We start from the raw sequence: 24,871 nt of genomic DNA on the forward strand, positions 1-24,871 counted from the left end.
CCATCCCTGTTGAAGCTGTTGGGGAAAAATGCTGTCAGGGGGTTGTGTCTGGAAGCCTTGCCGAGTGATCGGGTCTGTCTGATGCCGAGCAGTTGCTGGGTGACTCCTGCTTCTCGCCGTGAGCTCACCTACTGGTGTGTATGGAGTGCTTCCCCATGTCCACAACGTCGTTCTTGCTGCTGCAGTCGGTGGCTAAAAGCCTGTGGCTTTTCATATCCTTTTTTATTTTGTGCAGCTGTAACATGGCAGGGGTGGTCATCGTGAGGACTCTTCACAGCTGGTATAATTGGAGCACCCTTTATTATGGACTTCAGGTTATCGTTTGGAAGCAGGACGTCAATTGGAGCAGTCCAGGAATAACTCTTGTTATAGGAAGGTGCCTCAGAGAATTTATTTAATTGCTTTAATATTTTTTACACATTTTGGCCATCTCTAGCTGTAATTGACACTAGACTTCTTCCTTGTCCTTCCTGGAGCTCTGCAAGTCTGAGTGAACCTGTATGGCTTTGCAGTGCCACAGTACAGGCGTGGTCTGCCAGGCGCAGGTGCGCCTTGAGTCGTCTCTTTGGTGGGGCCGTCGGGACGTCTTTGGCAAAACTGCCCCGTGCCTGTGCAGGGGTGAGACTCACAAACACGACCTCTGTGTCTGAGGGCTCTGCCTCTCCCACCACTGATGGTGTCGAAGGCAAAACAGCTCAGTCCTGCTTTGGTGGGCACAGCAGCAAGTGCCTGCAAGGCTGGAGCATCCTCCTCGTCGCAGCGTGGCACAGGAGGCACCATCTCTGCTGCAAGAAGCAGCCCCCCCAGAGCTCCTGCTACACGAGGCATCTGCTAGCCCCAGCCAGGGAGAGGTTTTCCTCTATCACCACAAGCAGAGATCTACAATGCTGCTTCTAAATGCCTTCACTCTTCTCCACAATACAGAGAAAGAAAACCAGGCTTGGGCTAATCAAGCTGGAAACATAACATTGCAATTTGTAGCTGATTAAATCTTTCAAACAATATTTATGTTAATTTCCTTCTGATTTATTTTCTTATAATGCCTTGACTAGGAGATAGTCCAGTGTGTGGGGAAACGCTTCCAGATGGAGCACAGTCCTCCTTGCCAGATGCTTGAAGCTCAGAGTGAGGATTTTTCACCCACTGGCTGGTTACAGCCAGGAGAGATGATCTTGTGTATCTGGGCCATTTTTATACGTAGAGGGGGATGCTGAGCTGCAGTTCTTGTTTTCGCTGCAGAAATTAGTCTGCCTGTAACAGGAGAGGGCTGTGAAACAGCGCATGGGAAGGGGCGTCCACGAGACAGCCAGTTCTCAGCTGGGAATGTTCTGCCTGTCTTGCACACCTTGCATCTCTGAGCCAGGGCTTGGCTGTCGCAGGAGGAGGCTGCTGCAAAATGCTCCCCTGAGTTTATCTCTGGAGATTGTAGGGGCCTATTGCAAAAATACAGTTTCCTTTTACATGCTACACATGCATATCCATTCATATTGTCCTCCAGCCCTGCTTCCAGCTCCAGAGCTGGAAGGATGCCTGGCGTGTTTCCGCAGGATGCTGATTTAAGGAATTAGCCTGTAGAAGCGTAGACGACAGAGACAGAAGGGACCTTGAGGCCATCTGGAGAGTCCCCTTCCCCAGACAGCAGTCCCTCTCCCAAGTCACTCCAGACTCATTTGTCAGATTTATTCTCAGCTCCCTTTGCTGAAGGAAATTCCACTTGGCTGCAGCTCGTCTTCTTCCTGTTTTCCAGTTCCTTAAAAAATATTTATTGGGACTGAAGTTTTTCAGGGGCTTAAGGGCAATGTGGTCTGTGTATGCCCATCTTGTCTTTTTTTCCTCCCTTTTTTGAAAAGGCTGTAATTTACCCTTTCTGGTCTTGACCCCGTTGGAGATGGCTGCGGGGTGAGTGCCAAGGAGAGGGCTCCAGGCGGGTCGAGGTGGGGATGTGCCGGGGCGGGGTGCCATGGGGTGCCACTCTACCAGAGCCAAGCACTGGAGCGATAAGCAGCCCGTGCTTGCAGGGAGGACAGCTCCAGAGGTCAAGGGGTTTTCACTGTGGAATTGTTAAATTAACTATTCATTTAATTATATTTTGATTAAATTAGTTTTTTTTTTTTTAATTCCCCAGCAAATGATTCTCTGCATGATTAATGCTGGCTGATTCTGCTAATTCACTTGCTGCTGCCGAGGGGACGGAGGTTTCGGCTGCAACCTGAGCTGTGTGCTGGATCCCAGGAGCCGGTGCTGCCTGGAGGAGAGCCACGCCGCGGCCCTGGGGCCCCCCGCGGGCACTCCTGTCCCCAGGGCCTGGGGTCTCCGGGACAGGGAGCGCGCTGGGTCAGACCCCTCTTTGCAACAAAGCTGTCCGTTGGTGTTCCCGAGGGTCTGCGGCGATGCTCTCCACGAGCTCTGCCCACGGCAGCGGGAAGCGGGCTGGCTGCAGCGCTGCCAGGCGTGGTCACCTCGTCTTGCCGTGACGCAAACTGCCATGAAATTACTGGTTATGAGGAGATTTCTGCTGTGCGTCGCGTGCCGCCTGCGCGCCATGTGCCGTGAGGCCTGGTGGGGCGTGCGCCCAGCGCGCGGCAGCTGTGGGGCCGGCGCAGGGGCCGCGGGGGCTGTGGGGGCTGCGGGGGCTGGCCGGGCCTCGTGGCCCACACGCCGGTGGGGTGGGACGGCTCGCGCCGAGCGCAGCGGCCGCTGTGGTGGGGCCGTGGTTTCTGGAGGTGGGACTGGGACTCCACAGCAGCGCAGGGTGTGCTGGCCCCAGAGACGGACCCGGTGGGGCTGCTGCCTGCAGGGACCAGCTCTGCCGGCCTCGCCCGGCGCCGGGCGGCTCTGGGAGCCTTCAGGGGACACAGACGGTGGCCAGCTGCGCTTGGGACGACATGGCGGCCCTCCGCCGTGCGCGGGGCGGTGGGACAGCATGGGACGACATGGCGGCCCTCCGCCGTGCGCGGGGCGGTGGGACAGCGTGGGATGACGTGGCGGCCCTCCGCCGTGCGCGGGGCAGTGGGACGACGTGGCGGCCCTCCACTGTGTGTGGGGCGGTGGGACAGCGTGGGACGACATGGCGGCCCTCCGCCGTGCGCGGGGCAGTGGGACAGCGTGGGACGACGTGGCGGCCCTCCACTGTGCGTGGGGCGGTGGGACAGCGTGGGAGCGGCAGTGCCAGGGCTGCCGGCGGCTGCAGCCCCAGGTGCCGGGGCTGCCATGGGTCAGGGCTCTGCGAGAGGAGCGGGAGTGTGGCACAGCTGGACCCTGCTTCTTCTCGGGGACAAACCCCAAAGTGTCTCCCGCTTCTCAGGGACACGCGGGAGCTTGCGGAGCTGTCGCTGCTGTGGGCTGAGCTGATGAGCTGTCTCCTGGTGAGAAGCAAATTTAGTTAACCTTAAATTAGTCAGGAGAATGGGAGACTTTTCTTTGAAACGATGTCATTCAAACCACTGCACCTGAAATTATCCCCGCTAGAAATGCAGCTGGAGATAGTAATTAATTCATCGTGCTCCCATGTTAATTCTGCAGCCGCTCTGCTTCAGCGTGACTTTGACAGGCCATGTCAAGCGCAGTTCTGGGCAGGGAGTCCTGGGACAGGCAGCCTGGTCCCTGTTGCTTTCTGCGTAGCTGACCATCAAAATATAACTTTCATTTTTTTTCCCCGTGGTGTATACTTGTACCCTTTAAATACCCTTCAGACTCTGACAAGCTTCCCGAGGCGTGGAGAGAGCGCTGCCCTGCCTCCAGGTGTCTGAAGGGAAAAGAAATGGTGAGTCTACAGGGATTTGGGGTTTTAATCATGAAATACCATCTTCTAAAAGCTGCAATGTGAGCAGGACAATTGGTTTAATTATTCGGAGCATGTTTGGCCGAAATCCGGTGCCTGTTCCCAGATGTCCCTTCCCCTCTGCTGGTGGGGGGCACAACACGTTGCTGGGGCTGGGGCCGTGGTGGGGCTGGGGCTGTGATGGGGCTGGGGCCAGTGTCTGGCTGCCCGGGAGCCCCAGGGGCTGGGGAGCAGTCTGGGACCACCCCTGTGCTGCTGGGGGGTGGCCCTGCTGTTGGGCTGGGTCGCGGGTGGGCTCTGGCTGCTGCGCCCGGAGCGCTGCGGGTCCGGCGGTGGCTGCAGGACGCCCGCGGCGTGGCTGGGCAGTGCCCGGCTGGGGAAGGCCGGCGGTGGTTGGCAGGCTGCAGCCATCAGCAAAACCGAACTCGGCGCCCAGCGCGCTGCCGAGGCGAAGCCGCTGTTGCGGGGCTGCTGGCGCGGGGAGCAGGCTGGTCCCGCAGCGCCCGGCAGCCGCCCCGCTCCGGCCCGCACCGCGAGCGCGATGCCGGCAGCGCCCGGCAGCTCGGCCGAGATGAGCGCTCGGTGCAGAGACCACGTGTGGCTCCACTTGTGCCTGCCGTGGTTAACGCTTCTGCGAATAACCTCCTGGAAATGATTCCAATTAGGCTAGCACATCTCGTCGTAATCTGGATCCCTGTTGTGCTGTCAGACTCAATTCAAATTTAATTTGCGGAAGGTGTATATCGGGCAGCTTTTTTACTTAGCACAAAACTGAGAGGGAGATAACATTGATGGAAAAAATAATACAAGTTCATATTCTTTTTACCTTAAGGAAGGAAAGGAGATGCCAGAAAACTTAGCCAAATTTGCATTTTAATGGGAAATGTTATGACTGCCTGCTCCGGCAGGCACAGATTGCTTTCCGGATGGGACCCTGACTTTATACCAAAGTGCAGGGAATTAAATCTAGCAGCCTCTGATGAGATGAAGGGGATATCTAGAAAGGCAGCCCCTGCCACCAGCCAGGCGCAGGCCGGGCCGGGCGCTGCGCAGTGGCAGGGTCCTGTCCCCGTCACGGCCAGGGGCACAGGCAGGAGGGTCTGCAGGGAGGGCGGCTGCTGGGGCTGAGGGACCCAGCTCCTGGCTCCGGGCGCTGGCGGTGTGGTGCAGGGGGCTGGAGGGCCGTCTGCCCAGAGAACCTGTGCGTTTCAACCCCTGGGGTAACCCTGCCCCTGCTGATGTCCCCCCCGTTCAGTGGGTGACAGCGGAGGAAGGGCTGGTGAAGGTGGTCTGTCCCTGCTCCCTGTGCAGTGAGGTGAGGTCTGCAGCCGCTTGGGCCACGTCACCCTCCCCCGCTGGCAGCGGCTGCAGGAGCCCTGCCAGGAGCCCGGTTTGGTGGCAGCCGCTCTCTTCGGGGTTTCTCTGCCCTCTCGTCTAATTGTTCCTAATCAGAGCAGCTCCAGCCTGCAGACCGGCTGCGGCAGCGTGTCTCCGCGATGCCAGCCTGGTGTCCGAGACCTTCATGCAGGGACAAAAGCTGTGCCCAGGAGAAGCCGCTGTTAATTTCTTAGCATCTTAAAGCTCCTTGAAAATGAAAACACGGTGCAGTGCTGCATAGTCTTATCTCTCTGGCAGTGCCTGTCACCTGCAGCCGTTTCTGGCATGTTCACGAGCACGGCAAAGACTCATCCCTGCTGGGACTGAGTCTGGGGAGCCGCAGGGCTGAAACTGGAAACGTCTCGCGTCTCCTGCAGCTCTGCCGGGCTCGAGCACCGAGCAGCCTCTGGCTCGGGCAGGTGGCTGATGTGCTGCTGTCTAGCCCTTGCACTTGCGACAAAAGAATACGTGAGCTTTTCTTAATATCTCCGGATCCTCTGGGTCTCCCACTGCTGCTGGGGTGTCCCGCTGTCCCCCAGCCTGCTCCCTGCTCCCCTCTTTTTGTGCATAGTTGCCCCATCCTGGTGATTATGACCCAGCCTGCACCAGGGGTGCATTTGGGGGATTCGCGAGCCTCTGAGCTTGTTTCTCAGAGAATTTCTCTGTGCTTGAGGGTAGCTGGTTTTGTATACACGTTTTTTTACATTGGCAGCACCATAGGCAAAGAGTTTTATTGGCATCAGATATTCTTAGTAATGACCAAGGTGTCTGAACAGTTGAACTGACCATTAATAATTCAGGCAGCTCAGCTCACCAACATTTATTTACTTCCAAAAGTTGCTGGTAATTATTTTTCCTGATTCTAAAGTGAGAGGCTGTAACTGCCAGTGTGGACTGGCAGGGTCTCGCTGTGTGTAGTGTTTGTCTGTGCCCTTGACTGCTCCCCGGCTGTGGGAGAGGCAGAATCGGAGCCCAAAAGAGTGAGGACAGCCCTGGAGCGAGGACAGGAATGGGGTGCAGGCTGGGGAATGGCACTGCTGCGGCCGCTGAGCCATGGGAGCATCCGTGGCTGGTGGGTCGTGGGGGGTCTCAGCCGCTGGAGGGGCTGGATGGGGGGCTGGGGGCTGTCGCGGCTGCCCCTCCGTGGTGCTGTGCTCTGCAGGCAGGGCTCGGCTTGTGGGCTGCTTCCCACTGGGCAGTGACAGCCAGCAAGCAGGAGGCTCTGCTGAGAGGGTCCTGGAGCCCCTAGGGTGTTACCAACCCCCCACCCAACCTTCAAGCAGAGCCCCAGGGAGCAGGGGGTGGCCCAAGCGCATGGAGAGGCCGGGAGGAAGGGTCTGTGCCCGTGCCCCTTGCCAGCCAGCTCTGCAGTCTCTGCGCCGCAGGGGCTCTCCCTCACGGTCAGGGTCATGCTGAGAGGTGCCGCTTCCCTCAGGGCCAAGCCGGGCAGGACGGGGTGTGCAGGGGGGGCTGGTGGGGCAGAGCTTTGTCTTCGCCCCAGATGCTTTTCCAGTTGTCAGAGCAGTTGTGCACAGCGGATGGGATGTAAATCCACAGTGCTGTGTGGCAAAGGCATCACTCAAACAAGCAGACAGCGTGCTTATTGGGGATACTTCCAATCCAATAAAATAAGCAAAAACGTTGCTGTTAGAGGCTCAGTCAGAGCAGATGCTCTGGCACCCACGAGGCTGCTTCCCTAGGTGAAGCAGTGCCACTGTCTGGCATCCAAAGCAGTGATAAATTGTAGATGACCTTTAGTAATTTATTACTGCCTTTTGCAAAACACTGCTGTGTCTCTGGGCCAGTTCCTAGGCATCTGCCTGGGATCACAGTAATTCCAATCTTTAGCGTCGTAATGGGTTTGTCATGGGTTAGATACTGATGAGAGGCTGGGGATGCAGAGGAATAGCGGGTGCTGAGCTGCTGGGAGCAGAGCAGCGTGTGCACCAGTGGCAGCCACCGCCGGCGGGGCTGATGTCGGAAGTGCGGTCCCGGGCTGCTGGGTCTGCGGACCCAGGCGGGATCGCTCAGAGGCACCAGCGGCTCTTTGTGCCGGGATGGAGAGGGGTTGTTTCGAACGGTGCAGATTGCCGGGCGTTCGTGGGCGCTGGCCTTCTGCTGCACACTCTGTTCGTAGCAGTAAGACTAATGTTGTTAGTGGTAGGTGACGGGAGAAGCGTTGAACACTCGGCGCTGTTTGCGGCGTGGCAGATGCTCTGTTAATGGTGTGTAACAGCTCAGGGCGAGCGCTGTGGGTTTAGATTTCACAGTGACGTGCGGAGCTCTGCCCAAGTGCGGAGCCCAGTTTGGAGGCGGCGGAGCAGGAGCTGCGGAGCTCGCTGGTCGCAGACGTGGGCTCTTGGGGTAAAGCCGTGGGCTGGAGCCGCTTACTAAGGCCGTGGTGCAGTGGTGGGTGCTTGGTCCTTCAGAAACCTCGGTGGGCACCTATTTGGGTCTAAAATACAGGTTTAGGTGCTTCAGCTTGGACAGTCATCTCACACCGTTCCCTGCAACAGCGGGATGTGGCTGTCTGCTCTGTGCTGAGATGCAGCAAGGGCTTGGGACCCTTGCTGCCGGCGCTGGCTCGAGGGAGCGGCCGGCACTGCTCACACTGCCGCCAGTCTCGGGAGATGTGGTGGCTCACGGGGTTTGCCCCGTGCCACGCCAGCGCTGCAGGCCCTTGTCCTGAACCATGCGCTGCTCGCTCTGCCCCGGTGTCAGCATCTGGGCATCTGGGAGGACGCTGAGGACACCCTGCCATGCTCAGGCGCAGGCCAGCCCCCAGCGCCCGAGTTCAACCAGCTCGCTCTTTGTCAGTCAAAATAATCTGGGCTTGGCTGGAGTGAATGTTATTTCTCCCAAAAAAAGTCACAGGGAGAGAGAAGACTTTCTAAAAGCAAGAACTTCCCTGGATACTTCATCTGTGAGGCAAAATTTACATTTTGATTTTGGAAATCAATTGCAATTCACAAATAATTCTCCTGTGCTGCTACAGGTCATCCATCAGCTTTGGGTCTCTGCTCGATAGAAGCCATTATGGGCTTTTGTTTGTTTGTTTGTTCAATATTAGTGGTTTGTTCAGCTGTTCTCGAGGTCTGTATTGTAATGACAAATTATAGACTTGGGGTTTTTTTTGCCAAATAGTCTTAGAAAATGCAGATGGATGACATCATTGCAGTGCCACTGAGCCAGGACACACCAGCAGCAGCTGCGAACATCTGGGATGAGACAGTGCTGAGGAGGGCATGGCCCCGTGCCGGCGAGGACCTGGCTGCGGGCGAGCAGGCTGGACCTTCGGGAGAGGAGGCTCAGGCACGCTGCTGCCTCTGTGCCCGCTCGTCCTCCCTCACACCGGTTATCCTTGTGCCCAGCCACAGGCCAGAGGAGCAGGGCTCGTTGGGCATTGCCTCTCCCTCTGCGGTCTGCCCCGTCCCTCGCCCACGTTCCTGTCCCAGCTGCGTCGAGGGCTCCCATCGCGATGTGCCGGAGAAGCGTGTGTGTGGGATGCTGGTGGGCTGCACCATGCCGGGTGCCCTGGGGTGGCAGTTTCAGGGGATGGAGCGGCCGTGCAGAGCCCGGAGCTTGTGGGGCACGGGAGGGTCCTGAGCTGGGGGGTCACATCTGGGAGCGTCCGTGAGCCCAGAGCTGAAGCCGTCCCAGACCCGCTGGGCTTTGCAGGTACGGGGCTGTTTGCCAGCACTGGGCCTGTGCTACTATGGGCAAATAACCTGTGGAACGCCTTTTTAATACTGAAAGAAATAACTCGATTAGTAATTATTGGTGCAGAACACCTGGGGAGCGTCTGCAAAAGGCGAGGGTGGGCTGTTTCACTGGAGCTGGCTGTCAGTTTTGTCATCTAATTATAAGACTGTTCAGTGCCAAGACTCTGGACAGGGAGAGGAGAAAAACCCTCAGTGTAATTGTATTGGTCATATTTTGTAGCCACTAATTACTTGCTTAGCAATGAATGTTTCTCTGGCAGGCTGGGGAGCTGTCATGGCCTTGGCTTGGGACAAATAGCTTGGTGCTTCTCGCTGCACCGCTTCCAGACTCTGTTAAATGTGGGGCTGGGTGGAGAGGGATCGGCCCTCCGCGACCACAAGCAGCTCCAGCCCCACTACAGCAGAGCAGGATGGTCCCCTCCGGTCTCCTGCCCGCTGCCGCAGAGCCAGGGGGCTGCCCCGTGGAGCTGCCGCCATGCTGGGGCTCTGGGCGTGCTGGCTGCACCCCTGGGTGCTGGCCCGGGGGTGCCGGTGCCGGCCATCACGCTCTCACCCCCGTTACAGCGGGAACAGGCCGACTCCTGAGCCGCCTGGCTTGCCTTGCCTCTTTGTGTTCACCCGAGGAAGAGGGACGAGGGTCGGCTCTGCCGGCCGGGGAAGCAGAGGCCGGTGCCGAGCCGGGGTGGGCTGGCTGGCTCCGCGGCGGAGGAGTGAGGGTGCTGGCGGGCAGCGCGCGGGCAGCGGCAGGTCCTGCTGGGCGTGGTGCAGAGACGTCGCTGGGATTGCTTTGTAATTTTGCTTTTAATTTGAAATGTGCGTAGCACCTCTGGCAAGCACAGCTCCCTCCTGCCCCATCCCCGGTGCCGGGGGCTCCCTCCATGGCCTGGGCAAAGAGGGAAGGGGCTGGGGGCTCCCCTGGCCCCATCCGGGGGGGGTGGGAGGCTCTGCCGGGACGTCCGCACCGGGGGTCTGTCCTGCCCCGGCGAAGCAGGTGCCCTGGGTTCGCAGCAGCTGCCATCTTCACAGGGAGCACCCCGTGACCCCCCAGGCTGTGGCCCCCGCGGCCGCTGGTCGTGGCTGCTCTGCGGGTGCAGTCCAGGGCGCAGGCAAGGCACGGGCAGAAGGGCAGAGTGCAAGGCTGAAGGAGAGGAGTGACAGGCACTGAGGTTGTTTATTGTTCGCTGTTTGCTTCCAACAGGCATCATTTTCAGCGTATTAATTGTGGTGGGATGTGAGCTGGGTGAAAATTGATTTGGAGCCCACCATCTAAGTGGTCAAACAGTTAAGTACCTATTTTACGCTCTCTAAACAGACATGGTAATTTTTCTCTTCACACACTGTTTTACACCAGCTTAATTCCACCAGTAAATCGAAATCAAATGAAAAGCAGCTTTCCAGCCCAGAAGGCCGTCCTGGCACACGTGCGTGAGAACAACAGCCCGTATAGGGGAGGTGCGTCCTGAAGCACCAGGTAGCACAGACGGACAGGCAGAGCCAGCGGACAGACGGACGGAGGGCTGTGCCTATGTCCATGGTTATTCACGTCTTGTTTGTGTGAAGTACGTGGTGGAGCTCCTACCCTTACCATGGTGCTAGTACAAAATGAGACTGTCTTCAGGTGGCCATGCCATTTCCTGGTCACTGTTGGCCTCTCGCAGCCGACGGCTCGGCGTCTCCTGGCTCCCAGCTTTCTGCTCCAGCCCCTCTCCCTCCAGCCTGGCAGCTCGTGGCAGCAGCCCTGTGCTGCTCAGGTGTCCCGAGCTCTGCGGGAGCTCAGGCAGTCACAGCTCGCCCCGTGACCCTGTCTGTCCCCCCCCCCGGACCCTCACAGCAGTGGGAGTGGGTGTCTGCAGGTGGAGTCAAGAGAAACAGAGAGTCAGGGAGAAGCACCACCTGAGAGTGATCTGTTCCGGATGAGGGGAGCATCCTTCACTGCACAGAGAGAGAGCCTCTCGCTGTCCCGGCTGACGGCAGCGTGGAGCCGAGGGCGGCAGGAGCTGGCAAAGCAGGCAGCAGCCGCTGAAGCTCGGGCCCCCCGGCAGTTGCCTGGCTGTGGTCCATGGGGACCTCCAGCCCCGCAGCACCGAGGGAGACGAGGGGTGGGCGGTCGCTGGAGTGCGGGTGAGGGACACACTGGTGTCCGAGGCTGGGACAAGGTGCTGGGCCTGGGGTTCGTGGCTCCACTGGAGCTCGGCGTGCTCATAAATGAAAATCTTGGTGTGAACTTTAGCAGCATTCGTAAATTCTTCATTTATCATTATTAAAGATATGTCAACATTCAGAAATTGATTTATAGCTGGTAATTTAGATCATGGATTGTCTCTGATACAGTAAACTATTCATATCCAAAGCCCATCATGCAGTTTTCTTCTTATTAGGAATTAATGACTCATAAAACAGGGCCACCACACTGTTAGTGTGAGTGAAGGGAAGGCTGTGACTGTTGGGGTTTCCCTCCTGACTAAGTATGAAAGAGCCCCCGATAACCAGCGGGTTTGGCCCACACAGCCTTTGGGCGCACGGCAGGCTGGGCGGGGGTCGCGGTGGGTGCTGGCCTTGCTCGGACACCCGGGGCTCGTGCCGCCGGCGAGGCAGAGCCATGCCAGCCTCTGGCAGGCTGCACCGCCAGGTGCTCGCCTCTTAAATTTTACAATACATATGTTAAATCTCCAGTTCTGCTCCGCACTGGCAAAGCTTTGAAGTCCTTTATCTCCAGGAAAGGCCATCTGCTGCTTCAACACCATGGAAACAGCTTTCGGCAGATAAGAACTTTATCATTTTAATTCAGCACCAAATGCCATAAAGTCAATAATTTATCGTGCAGTGTACAAGGTATTTCTTTAAGTCTCTGGTATGGCTGTTGTTTGTTTCTAATGTTGCAGTGATTTTGCATTTGTGTAAGTGCTACAGAATTGACATTATATAGCGAGACAGATTGTCCTGTCTTAAACAGCGTCTCATAGTAAACTCGCAGCAGCTGCTAAATTGATATGCTGTGTTGACATACCTTCATAAATAACATATTAAGTCCTAAAATAAAACTCTTCTAACATCTAAATTAAACGGAATCAAAGCTTAAATCATCAGCTAAATACATTCGCAGATGCCGGGCCATCGAGCTGGTGGTGGGCGATGGAGCTGGGTTTGGCAGTGGGAGCTGCAGCCTCTTCGCTGAGCCGGTCTCTCTCTGTGCCCGCTGGCAAATGCGAAGGGAATACAAAGTTTCAGGCACAAGTTCAGGTGAGGTTTGCTAACACGGCTCGTTAAGCAAAGAACATGGTTCCCTGCAAATTGCGTGGCTGCCTCCCCGCCTGCCGACTGCTCTCTGGCTCACCGGCTCTGCCGTGGCCGCTGCCGCGACGGGGCTGCCCTGGCTGCTTGCAGAGGTGGTGGCTGTTGCTCGTGTTCCTACGTGGTCCGCGTCGGTGGCTGCCGCTCTCGGCAGCAGTGTCACCCCGCGGTGCGGGCGTCTGTGTGCGCTCGGCGTGTGGCCACACGTGTACGGGGATGTTGCCGCCCTTGGTCAGCCGGGACAGGACCCCCCTGGGCGGAGGGGGCACGGCTGTAGGCTGCAGCGGCCGCGCCTGCTCAGTCGTGGAAGGGGAATGGTTCCGACACTGGGTTTGTACCAAATCGTTCACTGATTTGGTGGTTTCTTTTCGCTTTGTAGAGGATGTTTTGCATCCCGGTGCCTGATTAATAAAACCTCTGCTCACCCACTGTGACAAACTATTGTATTTTGGTTAAAATATTACAGAGAGATACTGATGTGATAGAACGTGGAATATTATCTCTAATAAGCAATTATATTTCATAATATGAATTAATTAAAATCTTAAACCAAATAGCTAATTACAGACCTTTTAGCTTAATAAAGATAGAGTGCAGAAAGGGATAATATACATGGTAATTATTGAGTTAAGCAGAATGTAATGTGCATCCAGGGCTCGCTTAGGACATTCTCAGTCAATACTTAATTACTTTACTGCTCTCTGAAGTCTGCGTGGCATCTGGCTGCTCTGCTCGTGCTCCCCCTCCCAGACATCGTCACTGCTGTGATTTACCTGTGGCCGCCCTTCTGCAGCGCCGGTGGGTGAGCAGGAGGCTGGGGCAGGGGATGTCTCGCAGGGCTGGCGGGCCGTGGTGGGTCGTGGCCAGCTCTCGGCCCGTGCCTACGGTGCGGTGGACCTGCCCGTGCTTGTCCCAGCCTCCACCCTGCGGCACGCACCGCTGGCCCGGTTCTGCCCGGCTGCCTCCCATGGGGTCTCTGCCTGGCCCTGGGCTCTGGCTGTTGACCCCGCTTGGTGCTGCTTCCCAACGCTGCGAAACTCCCTGGGGTTTCTGCTATTGCTCTGTTCTGCAGGGAGGCAAACGCGTGCCTCGTCCGGGTGTTGCAAGGCGTGGGTCTGTGCCGGCAGCTGGCAAAGCTTCCTGGCGGCGTGCGTGCCTGGCGTGCCCTGCGGAGACCCTTTGCTTCGCCGCTTGCCTTGATTGAGCGTCATTCCCAGCATCGCACAGCCGTTACGGTAACGCAGGGGAAAAATTTGTTTAGCAAGGCTTAAGGTCAGGTTTTGAGAGTTAACAGTTGCAAGGTCGGGAACAGAGAGTTACAAGAGAAAACACAACATAAACTGCAGTCCTGCGCCGAGCGCAAGGGCCAGGCTGTTCCCTCGGCTCTGGTCCCGGTGCCGCAGGGCTCCCACGCCGTGCGTGAGTGTGCGAAGAGCCCCGCTCCCTGCCTGGGGCTGTCTGCGGACCCAAGTTAATTACACTCACTGCCAGTGCAAATGAAGGCAACGCTCCTCGTGGCTTCCTGCGAGGCGGGGATGGATGGGAAGTCATCTCAGACTCGACTGTCACATTCCCTTATGGGCACGTTTGGTGAGGCTAAACCTCTCTGCAGGCGTGTACACAGCCCTGGAGCGCTGTCAGCATCGACTGCAGCCATCCTGGCGGTGTAACGGCGGGCCGACAGCTGATGGCAGCTTAATGACTGGATGCGACCGTAGTGACTGGCAGGCGGTGGGACTTGCTGGCTGGGGAGGCTGGAACTTGACACACAGCCAGAGGTGTCCGGCTGGAAACTTCTGGCTTGTCTGGGAAAGGCCACTGCGATGCTGCAACACTTGAGCTAGCTGGATTATGAACAGCTCTGAAAAACCAGCAGTGAATGGAAAGTGGGGCGAGACGCAGGGTGGGTTCCTCAGCAAGCGATCCGGGCCGGCTGCCCATGCGCACCGCGGCGAGGCAGCCGTCCGGGCCGTTACGTGCCGGGAGCGCAGGAGATCTAAACCACGTGCACTGCAGCCAAACGTGAGACAAACGGTTGGCTAAAACGCAACAAACTGAGGTTAGAGCCAGAACCGCAAGGCGAGTCAGAACTGGGTAGAGACGGCAGCCGCGGGGCAGTGGTGTGGGGCGGTGGGGAGATGGCTGGGGGACCTCTCGGGGCTCGAAATGCACTGCAGGCACAGGGCACTGGGATATTTCAGAGAAAAATGCAGGAGTAAGGTATCTGGGATGAGATTTGTTATTACAAAGTGCAATACTGTGCTTCAGGCCTGGCAACACTTTCTGCTGTAAGCGGAGTTCATCAGCTAGAAACGGCTGCACTGGAGAAAGACCTGAGCTTCATGATTCCCTCTGGCCTTCCATATCACCGTCCTCTGGCCTGGGGAAAGTGCCCTGAGCTGCTTCACAGGAGGATTTACTGGCAGATTCACGGTGGTCTCGTCAGGCTGTGGAGGGGCTCAGGCATCGCGCTTTGTGTCTCAGGTGCCCGTTCGCCCTCCGATGCCTTGGGGCTCGCTGCGGCGCAGGAATGGGCTCGGTCCCGTCCCCACGCACCAGCACGGCCGCGACCGGGAGCACGGGTCGAGGGATGAGGCAGGGGACACTCGCCTGCTGCAGGTGGTGGTGCGGCACTGGCAGCATGGGGCTGGGGTCCTGCCTCCACCCCGTCAGAGGCAAAATGCTGATTTCTGTCTGAGCAAGGAGAGCCACTAAGTGTATGTGAGCCCCTTCTGTGGTCTTTGATTTGTGCTTCACGCAGCACCCCTGCGAAGGGTTTGAACAAGGATGAAAGCCCCGTTTTAGGAAGAGAGGCTGTGTGATTAAGCAGCTTTCTTGCTTTTTGCTCAAGTACTGTGCTGGCTGGCAGCTGCTCTGTGCCTGTGATAATTATGTCAAAGCCTGGGGTACCATCAAGGGTCTCCGACCATCTGCAAGTGAAGAGCTTCTTTCCAATTACTAGCACTGGCATCTCATGTCCTCTTTGGTCCGGACTGATGTTTGCTGAAGGATATTGGAAGAATTAGTAGATACATTTCTCTCTAATCCTGTCCCAAGCGACAGCAAAATCAAACTAAAAAGCACCAGATCGTGTGCTGTTGTTTTAGGCAATAACCCAGTGGTATTAGTGAAGGTTTTTATCATTCTGGAGGCTGCATTGATTTAGAGAACGAAATATCCAAGGTAACAAAGCTGGATGAATTAAAAGCTTAACAGCATGAAGAGCTATTATAGCACCGCACGTTCTTTGGGAACTTGTCTGGGTTATCCCACTCCTTCTGGAGAGCGGTGTCCCTGCCAGACAGCGTTATCCGTCCCTTGGGGGTTTGTTCGCATGCTCAGCTGCTGGAGTTCCTCTTGCTGTGCAGGAGGCTTTGGGGGAAGCAGGCTGTGGCAGTGTGGCTGCGGGCCTTGCTCCTTCCCTGCCTGCCCGGCTGCCCGGCACGACGTGCGGGCCTGGCGATGGGGCTTGCCCGTCCTCGCAGCCGGAGGAGCCTCGCCTTGCCCACGGACACGCGGCAGCCCGGTGACGGGCAGAGCAGCGGAGGGGTTGCTCTGTGTTTGGTGTGTTTGGCAGCAACACAGCGTGGTGGGGCTGTTGAGGGGGGTCAAAAAGCCAGGAGACCGTTTGTCACTGCCTGTGTTTTGGCTTATATTTAATGAGCCAAATAATATAAATAAATGGACTGTATTGTCAAAGGTGATGCTTCTGCATTTTGAACTGGCATGAACAAACAGCTTTGAGGAAGAATAGCAGGGCGTGGATGTTTCTGAGAATCTTCTTCAGTCTTTGCTCTTCTTTCCTGGCAATATCAGCAAGCTCTCAAGCACCTCTGCTCTCTAATCTAATCAGTCCTAGCGAAACAGGATTTGCCGCAGTGTCTGACCATTTGGGTACACACCAGCAGAGTAAATACCAGATACATTTTGTGAGAATGGCCAAAATCTATCCCAGCACCTGTAATGCAGAGACAGGGTCTCTGGGACCTGGACCTCTGCCTGCTTTGTGCTGCTTCACCGAATTCCACTGCTGCCGGCTTTGAGCAAGGCTCTGTCAAGTAGGTTTGTCAGCACAGAGCAGGATATTTATGCAGGGAGCTCCGGTATAGAGAACTAATTGCTGTTCTCTCTAAAGCCCTGTGATGAGGACTGATATGGCAGCTCACCATACTGCTCCATACTGGTGCTTGTGTTTATTTGTAAGGGTAAAGAGGAGATGCTTTTCGAAGAGTGTAAACAGCTGCTTGTGGCCATAGTCGAATGACAGACGTGCTTGCAACCACTGTGGTTAAAAATGTCAGGTTTGAAAACGTGGCTTTGCTCCTCTGTGAGTTGGAGCTCTGCAGCCTTCCCGTCCCTCGCAGCCTGCAGGTGAGGTGCTGTGGTCCAGATGCTCGCTGCTCCAGCCGTGTTCCCCATTCCCATGGCTGGAGCTCGGGAGGAGGTGGCACGCATCTCTCATCCTCTGCCTGTGCCGTGGCAGCTGTGTCTGAGCTGGCTTGGCAGGGTCTGCTCTGGGGGGCTGGGGGGAAAGGGGGTCTCCTGGGTGTATGGAGCGGGTCAGGTTGCTTGGCATGGGGGGGCTGCGTGGTGGAGTCCAGCAGAGCTGCTGAGCATGGGGCAGAGGGGCGGCTGTGCCAAGGGATGGGGATGGGGGCAGAGGCTGCTTGGTGAGGACTCGCTACTCCAGCTCTGCCTCCCAGGTGGCTGGAAGAGCCCTAAATTACTGCTGAATTACCACTCAGTTTCTTGTGGGCCTGGTCCAAATGCCCCTTTCCTGACTACATCACACGTGTTTTCCAAGCACCAACCAGGCTGGGTGGTAAGGCAGGGGAGATTTGATTAGTCCTGTTCATGCTCTGTTATTAGAACTCAAGTGATGGGAGGTAATGGTCCCTCGGGGCCCGTCTGCCTGCGCAGTGTGAACCTGGCAAAGCTCTGGCTCTGGGTCTGGCCTCCCGTCCTGGAAGACAGGAGAGGGGTTTCTCCTGGATGCTCGGCTCCACAGGGCTGGGTGGGCTGGTCCAGGCAGGGCAACGCCGCTGTGATGCGGGGAAGCGCAGCCAGAAACCATCTTGGTGCTCCCGCAGCCTGGGAGCCTGGTGCTCTGGCAAGGGATGGCTGGGCAGGGACAGACCGCGCTCGCGGATGGCTCGGACACCTGGTGCGATGCTGCTGCGTCCAGAGCGGGCGGCTGCGGCTCTGTCGTGGGCAGTTGTCGGGCAGATGCCTTGGCCTTGCAGATGTGTTGGTGGGGTTGGTGTGGGAGCTGCTGTGCCAGAGCTGCTGCTGCGCTGTGCTGTGCTGCGGGCTGCAGTGCTGGGGTTTCCTGGGGATGCGCTAGGGGATTTATGGGTGTCTTCCAAGGTTTTCTGCTTTATGATTCTTGATGAGTAGATAAAAGCCCCATTTCTTCTTTTAATGGAGTCTCTGATGTTAATGGCCTCTCTCCAGTCAGATTAAGGTGCTTTGGCGTGTTTTAGTCTAATAGAGTATGATTGAGAAGCGTCTGGCTGGTTCACAGTTGGCTTCCTCGCACGTCTTGCTGTGCCGTGCCACTGCCAGCCCTGCCGACGAGGGGTTTCCTGGGAGTGAAAAAAACAGGCTGGAGGAGCTCATCCCCTCCCTTCGCAGGGGCTCCACTGTTCCCTCATCCAGGCCTGTTCCTTGCTGTGGGCACGTCTTGGGACCATCCCAAGGAGAGTGTGGCCGTGGGATGGGAGCAGGGGAAAGGCAGCGCTGGGGCTGTGCCCATCCTGCTGAGCTCCTGGGGCAGCTGGTGCTGCGGTGACCGCCTTCCCTGGCGAGCTGCCCACCCTGCCCGTCCCTGCCCGTCCTGCTGTCCAAGGGCAAAGCAGAGCGCTGGAGTCTGCAGGATAATCAGAGCCATTAGAGGCACTCGTGTATGCAAGAGGGTGTGAAATGCAGATGGATGGAGGACCCTGGGGAACATGAGACAACAAGTGGGGATGTGCTCTTGTCCCTGCTGAGGTCGGGGCGGAGAGGGGCTCGGGCTGGGCGAGCGGCACAGCGGCCCCGGCGTCCCTGGGCCCCGCTCAGCCACCGACATTGCTGAATCAGCACGGAGCAAGTCCCCGAGCTGCGGTCTCATTGCATTAACAAGGCACCATTTCTGCATTTTAAGTGCATGCTCCGCGATGTTGTCCTGCCTCTAAATGATCCTGGAAATGTATCGTCTACTTAACTACCTTTTAATTAAAAGTCAGGGATATTAGAAAAGAGAAATCAATTCCTGTCACAATTAAGACTTAGTTTGAACAATTGCAGCGTGTTTCAGCAAAGGATCCTCTCTGGACTTATTGATCTGTATTGTCATAATGTCTGCTTTATTACCATGGCTCAGACAGTCTTAAATGAATATTTCGCCTGAATTATGCATGTCATCTGGCAGGCAGAGGAAGCTGCCTGCTGCCAGTCGGAGTCAGAAGGGCCCCCGCGGCTGTGGATCAGGGCCGGGGCTGGGGCTGGGGCCAGGGCTGGGGCGAGCAGCCTCATCCCCTGCGATGTTGGGCTGATCCATGAGAATGATGCTTGTCCCGAGGGCCCGGTGCCTGCTGGAGCGAGCCGGGGCGTCTCGGGGTTTGCAGACACGGGAACTGTCTCAAAGCCTGGAGGCAGCCGTGGCAAGCAGTACTGGGGGGCAGAAACCATCAACTGGCAGCACCCACCAGAGCGTCCCACACCCAGAGCGGTGCCGGGTCTCTCTGCCAGCAGGACCAGGACCAGGAGGGCAGGCTGGCACCGATGCTGGAGCCTTCCTCCAGCCGACCAAGCCTTCCTCGCCATCTGCAGAGAGAGGCTGCGGGGAGGTCTCCATTGCTCTCCCTTGCAGAAGTGATGGGAGAGAAGGAGGCTGATTAATCAAAATCTAACATGATGAAGGACGTTTTTAAAGGTAGAAGATGTCCCAGTTATGGCTTCTCTGCCTTTTAAAAGTTCTTGAAAACTAGGGGGTCTTGGAGGAAAGAAAACTGATTTCTCATGGTTTCTTTTGTACCTCGGGGCAGCAAAGTAAGTTCAAAGGGACCCTGACATGAAAGGTCAGAGTCTGTCTTGCTGCATCTGATAATGAGATCTCTCACAGATAAATCGAAACACCTGGCTTTCACCACAGAGGACCTACTGGTTTAACCCAAGATATTGGGATTAGGAAGAAGAGCGGGCATGTGCTAAAATCCTGTCTGCTGTGGAAGCAGGCTTGGCAGCGGGGATGCTGCAGCCCCCGTTATCCCAGGGTCGGGGCCGTACTCTGCTGCCTCGTGGTGCCCGGTACACCTGGTGCTCCCTGCGGTTTGTGCCGGCTCTGCCTCCTCCACCCCCGTGCCTCCTGCGCTGTCCCCGCTCCCCTCTTGCCGTCGTCCCCCGGCAGTGACCCCGGTAGCTGCTCTCTCTTCTCCGCTGCGCTTGCCCCAGGCCGGCAAGCTGCCTGCTCACCCGCAGCCGCCTTGTCCAGGATTAGGGGCTGGGGACAGGGAAACTCCGTGGCCTTTACAGCATTCATTGTAAGCCAATGTCTGCAGCTCCCAAGGCTGCAGCCTGCTAGATACTATTTGCTTTGTGATAAATAGGATTCACATAGTAATTTCTGGATCTTACTGATGCAATGCTTTTAATCTGCAGACCTCAGGAGCACTCAGGCAGGGGGAGGTGAGCCAGAGAAAACCAGGAGAGAGTGAAATGCTCAGAAAAAAAGGAAAGAAGCGGAGAAAAGTGAGTAGGATGAACTCTTTACCTCTCTATCCCATTAGCACATTCACCGCAGATCACAAAATCCTGTTAGGAGCAGGCAGCTGGCAGAGCTGGAAGGCAGCACCGGGCGCTCGGTGCCGGGCGGTGGCTTCGGCTCTGCCGCGGTGCCTGGGCTCTCCCAGCTCGCCGGCCGCACAAGCTGAGGCGTCGGGGACGGCTCCAGCCCTGCCTGCCCCCAGCCCGCAGTGCCTCCCCCTCGCCGGGGCAGCCTCCAGGTTTGATCTTTGCTCCTCCCGTTTGTGGGTTAAGTGACTCGCGGGCTCCGGTCTGTGCCTTTGGTGTGTGACTAATTGGAGAAGTGTCTAATCGTGTCCTCTACCGATGTTACCGTTACGCAGCCTGTGATTAAACATGCTGTCAGCCGCTGCTGTTTACAGATAATAACGCTGCTTTCCTGCACTATCGGCCTCATTAGGAAGGTTTATGGATAAATTAGTCAGTCTGAGGTTGAATAATGTCTCAAATGCATCCCCTGAGCACCGCGCCCTCTGACTCCGGCTGGCCAGATGTGACTCTGGTGACCCCGAACTGCTGCGTGGGGCAGAGGCCCGGCCCCACACCAGGGTGACCCCCGGCTCCTGTCCCCGTGTTGGGTCTCTGCACTGAGACCTTTCAGGCGTGCAGCCCCCCACGTTTGCTGCTAGACTGGAGACAGTGGAAAGTGTCCGCGTTGATAAAATTCTCTCTGATGCTTCATTACAGCAGAATCTGCAATATACGCAAAAAGACGCTTTTTCCACTCTTGCTGAATGAAACATTCATACATTTCCAGAGAAAGCTCCTGGTACGGCTGGTGCATGGCCTTTCAGATACAGTAGGAACAAACTGCAGCTGCAGATGGGAACAGGTTGTTTCTGCCATTTGTTATTCTTTCTCCTAATTATAATGCAGATTGGACACTCTCTCCAGCATTTCCTCCCTTTCTGTTTATTTAAGCAGTATTTTTGCGAACGTACGTGGCAATCTCACCCTGGGACGTGAGTGCACCTTTATAACGAAACGACGTTTTTGTTTCCCTGAGCTGCAGGCCTTCTCGCCCAAAGCCCCTTCCACCGGTGGCCAGCGCCGGGCCCGTGGCTGCGAGCAGGGCCGGGGTGCGCTGGCCGGGAAGGGTCCCTCTGTCCATCGCTGGGACGGAGCTGGCAGGACCCCAGGGCAGGCATCCTGGGGCAGCGAGGCTGGGGCCCGGTGGTCCCTCTCCGGGGGCCGTGTCTGGCACGGCGGCAGGCGGAGCAGAGCACCCGCAGGTGCGGGAAGCCGTCCAGCTCTCTGCTGCACACCAAACGCTCTGTAATTACTGGAGAGCTTTAATGGAGCTGGACGCACCGTGCTGGTGCCTTATTTAGAGTCTGCCCAAGTGCCGAGTCCTGGAGTGCAAAATGCATCTAGGAATTAGCCCCAGCTGGAGTAAATTGCTAATTATAATTTGCAAAGTATATTACCCTCTTTTATCATGGACAAATGAAAAAGTCTCACTCTGCATGACCTCCCTGCCACCCTCACCACATGACTAAGGGATAATTGGCGAGCGCCTTGTGGTGATTGAGTTGCGGAGCGAGTCCCAAAGTGTCTGTCTTCATCAGCGTGTCAAGCAACTTGCATCTTTGATTGTCTAATGAGTAGGAGCCAGAGCAGCATTCACCCCGAGGAAACCCGCTGCAGCTCAGCGCCGCACCTTCAGTGCCCTTGTTGTTAGGGGATGTTTACTGCCACTTTACTGAGGGGCCAATAAAGTTAGGAATCTTGGTAATTGATTTTAAATGGTGATCAGCACAAAGACTTACATGTAAAAAAGCTCTTAGCAAACAGGGGAAACACTGTGAAACAGGGAAATCGACGTGAGGTGGGCTGGCACGGTGGGGTCCTTCCTTGGGGGTCTGTGGGGAGGCACGCACAGAGCTGCGAGTCCCCTCGGGAGCAGCGTGAACCAGCCTGGCACTTACTCAGTCTTCAAATTTAGAAAGGCTTGGGTTCAAAATTCAGCACAGCACTGCTCGGAGCAGTCGAGGGAGCTCCGGGAAGAGCACGGGCTGTGGTGAGAGCTCCTCGCTGGGGAGCCGCAGCTGCTCTGGACCATCCTTCCCCGGCTCTCGAGGCCGGATGCTCGCCTCACGCGGCTGTGAGACCCACAGGACCGGTCGGTCTGGAACGCGTCTGACCATGAGTGATGGCCACACGCTGCAGATCTCTTTGTAAAACATAAGCAGCCTGCTGTGAAATTATTTCCGACGCCACTGAAAATGAAAATCCTAATGACAGTGCTTCAAACAGAACTGCTGCAAATCTCTGTAAGTGATTTTAATGAAAGTAGCCAGGAATACAAGGAGAGCAAATCAAAGCTGGGACAACTCCTTTGTTCAAATTACACATAATTGGTATCAAAATTATGATAATGGTTGTTTGCACCATTATACTTGAGGTGTAGCACCATTTCTGTCACAGACCCCGGCTCTCAGAGGCTCAGACACCAGAGCCCTCAGTCTGCAATTCTGTCTTTCAATCAGAGGAGGAGAAGCAGCAGCACAGGGGCAGTCTGAGTGTGGAGAAGTGGTCTGTGCGCAGACCGGGTGCAGGCATCCTGCCCCATGTTCCGCACCGCCCGCAAAGCGTCTCTGCGGGGCAGGACCTGCCTCGCCCGGGGAGCTGGGGGGTCTCTCTGGTCGGGACGCCCCCAGCCCGGTTACAGCTGTGCTGTGCACCTCCGTCACGAAGGTCTGCGCTTGCTGTCAGCACGAAGGGGCAGAGCAGCTCCGGGAGGCTCCGGGGTCCTGAGGTGGGGTGGCCTCAGCGCCGGTGCCTGCGCTCGTCGGCTGTGGCAGCGCAGGAGGTTGGCGTTTCTGATGCTGCTGCTCAGAAGTGACTGAACAGGTGGGGCAGGACATAGTCCCAAATTCAATATATTTACTTGAAGTAATTGGACGTAAATTAGCACTAAATTACAGCTGGGTTCCTCTGGAACTCTAAATTACTTTTCTGTTGGCACCAGACGGTTCCTCTTAGTCACTGCTGCCCAGGTGAGTGTTGGAGTCACGGTCAGTGGCCGGTCAGTGGTGACTGCCACGACGCTCAGGGGACGTCCCGGTCCCCTGGCTGCCGTGTGCTCGGGGCGTTGGGAGGAGCAGTGCCGTGGCCGAGGGAGGGCAGGGTCCATCCGGCGTAGTGAGCTGGCGGCGGTGCCGGGCACCGTGACTGGCTGCGAGGGGAGCTCCCCGGCACCTCTCCTTGTACCCAGCAAACCCCCACTGCTCCACGTGAAATGCTGGAGCCACCCGGAGACAGTTGCTGCAGGTCTCCTACGGGCCAGCCATTGGCCAGCGAGCAGGGCTGCTGCGCCGTCTGCGTGCGCCCGAGCAGCGCTTGGGCTGGAGTGACCTTCGGGAGCGGAGCCAGAAGCACCAGTGTACTCGGCAAGGAGCAAAATGAACCAAACCCTCCCTGTGCTGAGACAGAGCTGAGCAAATGCAAACTGGCGTTTTCTCCTGGGAAATTTAAAAAGTAATTCTTTCTCCTTGGTGCGTCCCAGCCCTGCGTTGGCCCCGCACGGGGCTCTGAGTGCCACTGTGGGCTGGGCTGGGATCGCATTTGTCTGGCTTTGTTACGGCGTGGGCTCCCTCAGCTCTCCGGCCTCAGTGACTGGTGCAAACCTCCTATCAGATAATTGATTCCCTTTGTTTATTTATAATCCTTTGAAATCTCCTGTCTGATACTAATTACCTGTCTGGGCCCCTTGCCCGGCCAGCCTTCGGCTGCAGGTGGGTTTCTGCCTGGCCCCATGCTGAGCCCGCTTATGGCCGCGCTGTGGAGGGGCTGGGGGAGGCCGGGCAGACCCCCGGGAGCTGCAGGGCTGTGGCTGCCCTGGATGCCACCCAAGGAGAGCTGAGGGTGCTGGCTTGCCTTCCCCCAGCAGCCGGTGGCTTCGCTGGCCTCGTGCTCTCGGCACTGGCGACAGCTCTGCCGCGCAGCCCCATCCCCACGTGCCACCGACACCGAGCTTCACCGCTGTGGCTCCGAGTCCCCCGGGAACGGCACAGGGAGCGTCATTAATGCGTGTAATAAATCTGCAGAGTTAGGTGGCCTGTCTGCACTTGTGCATCCATTGGATCCTCCTCCACAGAGATAATTACATCAGATAGCTCTTAAAATAGGTGCTTTTTCCTGTGCAGGGGTTTTGTGGCTGGAGCTGAAGGCAGCACGAGGACTCGCACCCAGCCTGGGCTGTGCAACCCGGGACAGCCGGGTCCGGGAGTGCTGCGGGGCAGGTACGGCATCGCTGGGCCGGGGGTCCATCGCAGCCCCTCGACGCCAGGTGGGGTGAGGTGGCATCGGCTTGCCGGCGTTGGGTCCCTGCAGCTCTGCGGTGGGCTGCGGGCATGGTGAGCCCTGGGCCCCGATGGGAGCAGGGGACGGGGCTGCTGCCAGCAGGGTGCTGTGCCGTGCCCAGAGGGTCCTGCCCCAGCGCCGGGGGGAGCGGGCAGAGGGGCGGGAAGGACGCGGGGCGCTGGGAGGGACTGGCTTCTGCACCAGGGTTTGCACTCACCTCTCGCCTTCGCCAGCTGCTTGGCTCTGCGCAGCAGAAAGCACGGTACAGCGTCGCCCACCACGAGCCCTCCTGCTGCTCCCAGAGCATGACTCGAGGTGGGGAGAGGGCAAGGTTTGCCACGCACCATTATGCCCTTCAGAATCTGTCACCAGATTGCAGCGCCTGGATCCCTCCTGTCTGGTTCTAATTAATAGCTTGTGATAATTTGTCTCCGGTTGAGTTGGAATTTAACGCTGAGTGGATCCTTGCCCCCAGTGAAAGGCTTGCTTTCATACTGATGATGACAGAACAGAGTATTACTTATAGAAGTATAATGATCTTACGCTGCCTGGAGCTCTGGATTTTCTCAGTATATGACAAATGTGAAGCATTAAAAAAAATTAGACATTA

The 24,871-nt window shown here is 57.0% G+C and overlaps 1 protein-coding gene across 3 annotated transcripts in view; it reads left to right on the forward strand.

The window, feature by feature from the left end:
* Positions 1 to 24,871, forward strand: part of YRDC (yrdC N6-threonylcarbamoyltransferase domain containing) — a 45,384-nt gene that overhangs the window by 14,115 nt on the left and 6,398 nt on the right. The window contains exons 8-9 of one of the 3 annotated variants that reach the window (XR_012765734.1): positions 19,813 to 19,902; positions 24,105 to 24,428. The exons of 1 other annotated variant lie outside the window; for it this stretch is intronic. The gene's annotated coding sequence lies outside the window, so the exon portion shown is untranslated. Of the gene's footprint in view, positions 1 to 2,125; positions 2,187 to 19,812; positions 19,903 to 24,104; positions 24,429 to 24,871 lie in introns of those variants that run through there. One more of the 3 variants, XM_075437809.1, reaches the window with a different exon arrangement.

This window comes from Opisthocomus hoazin, chromosome 17 (assembly GCF_030867145.1).
Source record: "Opisthocomus hoazin isolate bOpiHoa1 chromosome 17, bOpiHoa1.hap1, whole genome shotgun sequence".
NCBI classification, from domain to species: Eukaryota; Metazoa; Chordata; class Aves; order Opisthocomiformes; family Opisthocomidae; genus Opisthocomus; species Opisthocomus hoazin.